This window comes from Neovison vison, chromosome 1 (assembly GCF_020171115.1).
Source record: "Neovison vison isolate M4711 chromosome 1, ASM_NN_V1, whole genome shotgun sequence".
In the NCBI taxonomy this organism is placed as follows: Eukaryota; Metazoa; Chordata; class Mammalia; order Carnivora; family Mustelidae; genus Neogale; species Neogale vison.
Window position 1 is genome coordinate 180,436,993 of NC_058091.1, and position 8,433 is coordinate 180,445,425.

General features: G+C 42.0%; 1 pseudogene; it reads left to right on the plus strand.

The window, feature by feature from the left end:
- Positions 1-6,207: 6,207 nt before the first annotated feature.
- LOC122900888 lies at positions 6,208-8,186 on the plus strand (annotated as a pseudogene).
- The last annotated feature ends 247 nt before the right edge of the window (positions 8,187-8,433 follow it).

The window sequence follows — 8,433 nt, forward strand, 5'->3', positions numbered from 1 at the left end:
ACCTCCTCTAGACCATTTAAGCTGTTTACTCACAGGCAAATCCTGGGTCTTCAGTCAAGTGGCAACCGGGAATTCTAATATCCTTGCTCCCCAGGTTCCCCCAGCCCTACCGTAGGACAACACCCAAGGGGGCTGGGAGGTACCAGGAGCAGGGTGGGGTGTTAGCTGTAAGTTCTAATGGCCGCAGAACGTAACAGGGAGAGACTGGACGGAAGCTCAGAGCGCCCCCTCACCAGCCCCTCCTGCGGGAGGCACCTGTGTATCCTGATGAATCCTCAGGCTAAATAAGTTAATAAGCGTCACCTGACTCGCAAGACTGACCTGCAGATAAACAGGTATACTCAGGAGTTTGTGGCAATGATATAGTTTAAAAATATTTAAAAACACTCTTGAGGGCACCTGGGTGTGGTTCAGTGGGTTAAAACCCCTGCCTTCGGCTCAGGTCATGATTCTAGGGTCCTGGGATGGAGCCCCACATCAGGCTCTCTGCTCAGCAGGGAGCCTGTTTCCCTTCCTGCCTCTCTGCCTACTTGTGATCTCTGTCGGTCAAATAAATAATAAATAAAATCTTAAAAAAAAACCAATAAAAACATTCTTGAAAAACAGGGGAGGGGGATGCTCTGTTGGTTGAGCATCTGCCTTCGGCTGGGGTTGTGATCTCAGGGTCCTGGGATCAAAACCCACATGGGGCTGAGGTTGTGATCTCAGGGTCCTGGGATCAAAACCCACATGGGGCTGGGGTTGTGATCTCAGGGTCCTGGGATCAAAACCCACATGGGGCTCTCTGTTCGGGTGACGGGGCCGTGGTGGGGGGACAGTGGCGCTGCTTCTCCCTCTTCTTCTGCCTCTCCTGCCATCTCGTGCTCTCTCTCTCTCTCAAAATAAATACATAAACTCTTAAAAATAAAAAAAGAAAAACAGAAGTTCTTATATATTCCTTATGCAGGAACTAAGTCTGAACACATGGAAAAGGGTAGATGTGTTAGGACAGAATGTGGCTGGAAAAAGAATTACTTTTGCCCCTGCTTTTTGATGGAGAATTCCATGAAAGAATGTGCCAGCGAGAACAAGTTCCTCCAAGTGACATTTCATTTCTTAGCAGCTGGCTGGATTAATGCTTTCTTCTTGTAGCTCCATGCATTACCAGCCCTGGTACTTCAGAAATGAAAAATCATGTACTCAATTCATTCTTTATTGCGTAAATGTTACACAAAGAGAATGGAAATTTGCATTTGGGTCTTCATTCCTGTTAAAATATTGTGCTCTTAATAACAGGTGAAGAAATACTGTAGCACCACTGTCCTTTAATATTTAGCCTCTATAAAACAGCTTAATGGATTATATGTATAAGGTGAGGAAACATGGAAGTGGAATTACGTTAAATTGTGTGGCCTCCGAAGAGATTCTTAAAATTTTATCACCTTTTCAGGGCATGACTAAAGAGACTCACCTGTAAATCTTCTTAATAGCCCAATCACAGGGGGCCAGAGACATCTTCAAATTATCAGCAGCCCATGTCAACCAAAAGGCGAGTGAGCTGCAAAACTCAGAAGAAAGACAAAATCTAAGAGAATCCACACAGTTAAGAGCTGAGAGACTCCTAAACAAAATGCTTGAAAGCAAGCCTGAGTCACAATCTGATCTCTGCTCTTCCAGACAATAAGCGATTTCAGCCAAGCCATTCCAAAGACCAAGCTCGGCTTTTCATTTGTGCTGCCTACAAATATTCTGCCTTTTTAAATATCCCTGCCTCATGAGCCTTAGTACGTTGGGGAAACTCAAGCTTGTTCTTCAGAGAGTAATGTTTTTGCCTTAATTAGAACCTGTTTGAGTTGGGGGTGGGTGGGTGGGTGTGTTGGGGGGAAGCAGTGGGGGGAGGGGAAGCAGGGAAGGTAGAGAAGAGGAGGGAAAATGCTAAGCTGCTTTCTGCTTCCCTCCCATCACCCAGGTTCCTTTTGTGAGATTACCTCTAAGAATCTTCATGCTTTGGAGGAACGTCACTTGAAAAAAGCTAAGTAAAATTAAAATAATTCTGGTTCTTAGACTTGTAAACATAAAATTGTATTGTCACCGGGGCGCCTGGGTGGCTCAGTGGGTTAAAGCCTCTGCCTTCGGCTCAGGTTGTGATCTCAGGGTCGTGGGATCGAGACCCGCATGGGGCTCTCTGCTCAGCGGGGAGCCTGCTTCCTCCTCCCTCTCTCTGCCTCCCTCTCTCTGCCTGCCTCTCTGCCTACTTGTGATCTTTGTCTTTCAAATAAATTTTTAAAAAAAATTGTATTGTCACCAATATCTTTGTAAGGTGAAAGAAATTCTGCGAAAGTGTCAGTGTTTTCAACTTAGTGAGACTGCACGGTAGTCTTGGGTCATTTCTTAGGAATATTTGATCAAGGGTTTGCCCTTAACTACATTTTTGGATAAGATAATTTATGCACCTGCTTGAAATCCCTTACAGCCTTGCACAACTTAGGCAAACAGCTGCTGTCTGGTCTCAGACACTCAGAAGCAGTGCGTGGACCCTGAGAGGGCTGAAAACGCCAGGTCCTAACAGCCTCTTCAAAGTTGAAAGTTTGAATTTCTGCCCTCTGTGTCCATGTGCACTGCTTCTGGAAACTTGCTGAGTTAAACTCAGTCTAACACTCAGAGGAGGGAATTGTCTGTGGCTCAAGAAGAGAAAGGGAAACCCTTGAGGGTTTAATGTAAAGTCATTATGACCCTGGACGACTGCCAATGGAAATTTTTCAGAAAGCCCATCTTTTGCAAGAAAGTAAACTCCCAAATAGTTGCAAGAGGAAAATCTTAAAAAAAAAAATAAAAAATCCCACTAAAAACCAAGTAATTGTTTTAAGCCGTTTGGCTCCCAGAGTTAAGATCTTTGTATTTTCCAAAATTTTCCTGAAGCAGGATGTAGGAGAATAATAAAATACAAAGAAATGCAATAAAACCAAAACTGAAGGCTTTGTCTTGGGGAAGTCCTTTCACGCAGTGGCCTGGGGCCTGGACCTGGAGAGAAATCACGGCGATGCCGCAGAAACCTGATGGAAATGAAACATAGTCTGTGCTTCTTTCCCCTTCTCTTTCTCTTGCCTCTCTGGGAATTCAGTTAGTCAGAGAAACTGAACACTGCTCCTTCTTGAATAGCCAAGTGAGCGTGCTTTCTGAATCAGCTGGGGAGCAGGAAAGCAAAGTGGGAATGTGTAGAATTATTAATGTGTTGGTCAAAGGAGTGAGGGGATGCCTCAGATGAACTTAGAAACTATTCATTAAAAAAAGAAAGTAAAAGCCTCTTTCATAGATCTGAGGTATACAGTTGCCGAAAGGCAAAATAATTTCTGAGGACTCTTTGCTAAATACATTATTTAAGTTTTTAATATTCAGGGATCAAGGGGAAGATGGAGTTGGCATTGGCGGCACAGTGGGTTTCTTACTGTTGTTATTGTTTACTTGTGATTGTGTTGCTCATTTTGTTTGTGGCTTTTTTGTTTTTGAAGGCCTTTGACAGGTTATGCATTTCCTGGGGGACTGTTCCCCACTGTCATATATATATATATATATATATATATATATATATATATAATCACATTCATACACTGATCCTCAGAAGACTTTCAGTTAGCAATGTTAGAAAAAGCCTGTTGTTAGACCGTGATGATAAAAGCTGTCTTTTTTTATGAGTGCCCACAACATGTCAAAAACTTAACATTCATGGGGCGCCTGGGTGGCTTCGTGGGTTGAGCCTCTGCTTTTGGCTCGGGTCATGATCTCAGGGTCCTGGGATCAAGTCCCGCATCGGGCTGTCTCTGCTCAGGAGGGAGCCGGCTTCCGTCCTCTCTCTGCCTACCTCTTTGCCTACTTGCCATCTCTGGCAAATAAAGAAAGAAATCTTTAAAAACAAAACCAAAAACATTTAACATTCATCATTGACCTTGACAGCCATTGCAGAAGATAGATATTATTATCCCACTTTGAAAGAGGAGGAGCCTATTAAGTGGTAATGCTAAGAGGGGATCCCAGGCAAATCAGGAGCCAACAATTCCCTCTTAAGCCCTATGTTCTGATTCAGAAATAACGTGACCTACCAACTTTTGAGTGTATGCCCTTTCAAATAATACACAGGATAAATGACATCTATACCTTGTTAAGTTCAGATAAAGAAGAGCACAGCAGCCTTGGACTTCAACTGAGATTCACAACAGAAAGAATGATGCAGTTGTTCTGCATAAGATCAGAAACTAGAGAGAACATATTTTTCTCTTTTTCTTTTGGGTAATATTGCCCCAGGGTCCAAAGTGGTCAACTGTTGTCATAATTCATTTGGCAGTCCTGTCAAAGATAGCTCTGTTGTTGAGTCTAACAAAATATTTTTTAACAGTCAGGGTACATATTTGATTTGGATCCAGGGACAAATGGCTCTCCAAAGGCTTCCTGGCAGGTTGATGACGCGATGCATCAACTGGAAAGATCAGGACTTAACAGTCCTGAGCCGTGGAGTACACTTAAAAAGCTCACATACATTCTCAGATATCATAGCATGGAACAAATTTCATTACCTTTGACTCAATGATATTCAGAATATGTGATACATCCGTCTTTCTGCCTTGGGTTTTACTCGGGGTCCAAGATGGTGGTCTTCTTTTAACACATAAAAAGCTTAACTTGAAATATGGGTCATTTATTTGGGGCTTCGCATGAAAGGGCATATATTCAAGCATGTTGTGGTATATAATAGCTTATAATTTAACCAAGGAGGAAGTTACAGTCACGCATCATTTAACCACAATCACTAAAAATGGAGATGTTGGGACGCCTGGGTGGCGCAGTTGGTTGGACGACTGCCTTCGGCTCAGGGCGTGATCCTGGAGTCCCGGGATCGAGTCCCACATCAGGCTCCCAGCTCCATGGGGAGTCTGCTTCGCTCTCTGACCTTCTCCTCGCTCATGCTCTCTCTCACACTCTCTCTCTCAAATAAATAAATAAAATCTTAAAAAAAAAAAATAAAAATAAAAATGGAGATGTTACATGTAAGTGCATTTTCCGGAACACCTTAAGAGTACTTTTTTTTTTTTTAAGAGTACTTTCAAAAGTATAAAACATACACTTATTTTAATTCATTCAGGCTTGATTTAAACAGGATCATCACCACAATTTCACTCCTGATGAGTTACAGTTTTTGTATTATTAGCTTTCTTATTTGCAAAACTTTAAAAAGAGCACTAAAGAAGATCTCATGGATTTGTTTCTTGGTCCCCATTCAACTTCCAGCACTGCACAGAGAGAGGTGCTGTTTTTGCTTTACCTTCTTGACAGGTATAATGCCTTCTTCTTTCTTCTTCTTCTCCTTCTCTTTCTCCTTTTTCTTCTTCCTTCTCTTCTTCCTCCTTTGGCCCATTTTAAAAAACAGATGTTTGTTTTCTTATTGTTGAAGTTTAAGAGTTTTTTATATTTCAGATAACAGTCCTTGATTTGATATGTATTTTGCAAATATTTTCCAAAAATTTTGCAAATTTTTGCAAATATTTTCCAATCTGTGGCTTGTCGTGTCATTTTCTTGACATCTTTTGCAGAGCAGAAGTTTGTAATTCTAGTAAATCTTGACATCAATAGTGTCATTCCTCCAACTTTGTTCTTTTCCTTCAATATTGTGTTGAACATTCTGGGTCTTTTGTCTAGTCATAAAATTTTAGACTCAGTTTGTTGATATCCATAAGATAAATGGCTGGGATTTTGATTAGGGTTGCACTGAATCTGTAGATCAAGTTGAAAGTACTGATATCTTGACAATATTGAGTCTTCCTATCCATGAACATTGACTCTCTCTCCATTTATTTAGTTCTTTGATTTTGCTCATCAGAGTTTTAAAGTTTTTCCCATTTAGGTCTTGCACATATTTTGTTAGATTTCACCTAGTATTTCATTTTCAGGGGTGATAATGTAAGTGATCTGTGTTTTTAATTTCAAATTCTGCTTTTTCATTACCAGTGCATAGGAAAGTGATTGACTTTTATATATTAGACTTTGTATCCTACAACCTTACTGTAATTACTTTTTAGTTCTAAAAGTGTTTTGTCAATTATTTTGGATTTTCCCATAGCTCATGTCTTCTGCAAACATAGAGTTTTATGGGTTCTCTTCTTATTGGATTAATTGAAGAGCCACTAGCTGATATGGGCTTTTACAGAATAATAACCAAAATGGGTTAAAGTACATCAAGTATGTTTAAACCCAGAAGTGCATAATGATCTTAAATATCAACAACAACAAAAAAACTCCCTCATTGTTCTACATGAGAAGATGCTAGAAAAATGATTCATTATTTTTTAAAACTTATAAATACACGGAAAGATTCAAGCATTTATCTTGCTTTTCCCATATCTCCATACTGCAGGGTAACCAAATAGTTTGCAGGCAGCTACTATTTATAGAAGTACTCTAGCTAGTACTATAGAAGTACTAGAGAAGAAGTTATATTAAAAATATCATAGCACTATTTTGCAACCCCTTTTGAAATAACAGATCTAGAAAATGATTATCAGTGGCTGCTAACAACTCAAAAGGACAAACAACCAGACATAATATGCTTCTTAATGGAAGTGCACGATACTACCTAAGAATCCTTTTTCCAAAAATTAGTACTTAACATGACCAAACTTGTAGATCTAACTATAAGAAATATGGAGGACAGAATAATACACTAAGTATCATTACAAGAATCCAATTAACGAAGTCCAGACTGAGGATCTCTGTAGGACAAATGATCTCCCCCACCCCAAACAAGCTGAAGGAGAGAAAGCGACAGAGGGAAAATCTCTGGGTTAAAATACACTAAAGAGACATTTCAACAATTAAATTTTGGGATCTCATTTCGATGCTTTAAAAAAATTTTTTTTAGCTTTCTCTGCAGAATCACCATGGCAGCTAGCACCCTGTTCATGTACCCTGAAACCTGGAGGACCTTCAAGGCTCTCATTGCTGCTCAGTCCAGAGGGGCTCAGGTCCATGTGCTCTCTACACTACCCGACTTCCACTTCAGCCAAACCAAACGCAGCCCTGAATTTCTCTGTAAATGTCCTGCTGGCAAGCTTCCAGCATTTGAGGGCGATGATGGATTCTGTGTGTTTGACAGTGATGCCATTGCTTAGTATGTGAGCAATGAGGAGCTGCGGGGAAGTACTCCAGAGGCAACAGCCCAGGAGGTGCAGCGTGTGAGCTTGGCTGATAGAGATATAGTGCCACCCGCCAGCAGCCGGGTCGGCCCCACCTCAGGCATCATGCACCACCACAAGCAGGCCACAGAGAATGCAAAGGAGGAAGTGAAGCAACTTCTGGGGTTACTGGATGCTCCCTTGAAGACAAGGACTCTCCTGGTGGTCAGCTGTGTTGACATTGACTGACATCACGGTTGTCTGCATCCTGCTGTGGCTCTAGAAACAGGTCCTGGAGCCTTCTCTCTGTCAGGCCTTCCCCAATACCAACTGCTGCTTCCTCACCTGCGTTGACCAACCCCAGTTCAGGGCTGTCTTGGGGGAGGTGAAACTCTGTGAAAAGATGGCCCAGTCTGTTGCTAAAAAGTTTGCAGAGAGCCAGCCTGAAAAGGACATATCCTGGAGAAAGAAAGGTTCTCAGGAAGAGAAGCCAGGCTGAGCAGAAAGAAGAGAAAAAGGCTGCTGCCTCTGATCCTGAGAAGATGGATGGATGTGACCAAGCACTGGCTGCTGAACCAAAGACTGAGGACCCCTTTGCTCACCTGCCCAAGAGTACCTTTGTGTTAAGAATTGAAGCACAAGGACTCCAATGAGGACACTCTCTCTATGGTGCTGCCCTATTTTGGGGAGCACTTTGATAAGGATGGCTGGTCTCTATGGTACGCTGAGATAAGCTACCCTGAAGACCTCACCCAGACCTTTATGAGTTGCAACCTTTTCACTAGAATGTTCCAGTGGTTGGACACGCTGGGGAAGAATGCCTTTGCCAGTGTCATCCTCTTTGGAACTAACAGTAGCAGCTCCCTTTCTGGAGTCAGGGTCACCCAAAGTCAGGAGCTTGTGTTTCTGCCAAGTCCAGTCACATACATGGCGGACACCGGATCCTGGCAGTGAGGAGACCCAACGCTGGTTTAGGAGTACTTTTCCTGGAAGGGGGCCTTCCAGCATGTGGGCAAAACCTTCAGTCAGGGCAAGATCTTCAAGTGAACGGCTCTTGCCACCACCTAGCTGCCTGTACCTGTCCTTCAGGTAGATGGAGGTCATTAAAGAAACAGAATATTGAAAAAAAAGTTTTCTAATTTACTTAAAAAAATTTTTTTAAAGTAACTTCTATACCCAACGTAGGGATCAGGCTCATGACCCCAAGATCAAGAGTTGCATGCTCTACCAACTGAGCCAGACAGGTGCCCCTAAAAAATTTTTTTAAAAAAATGCTATAGTCAAGGGGTGCCTG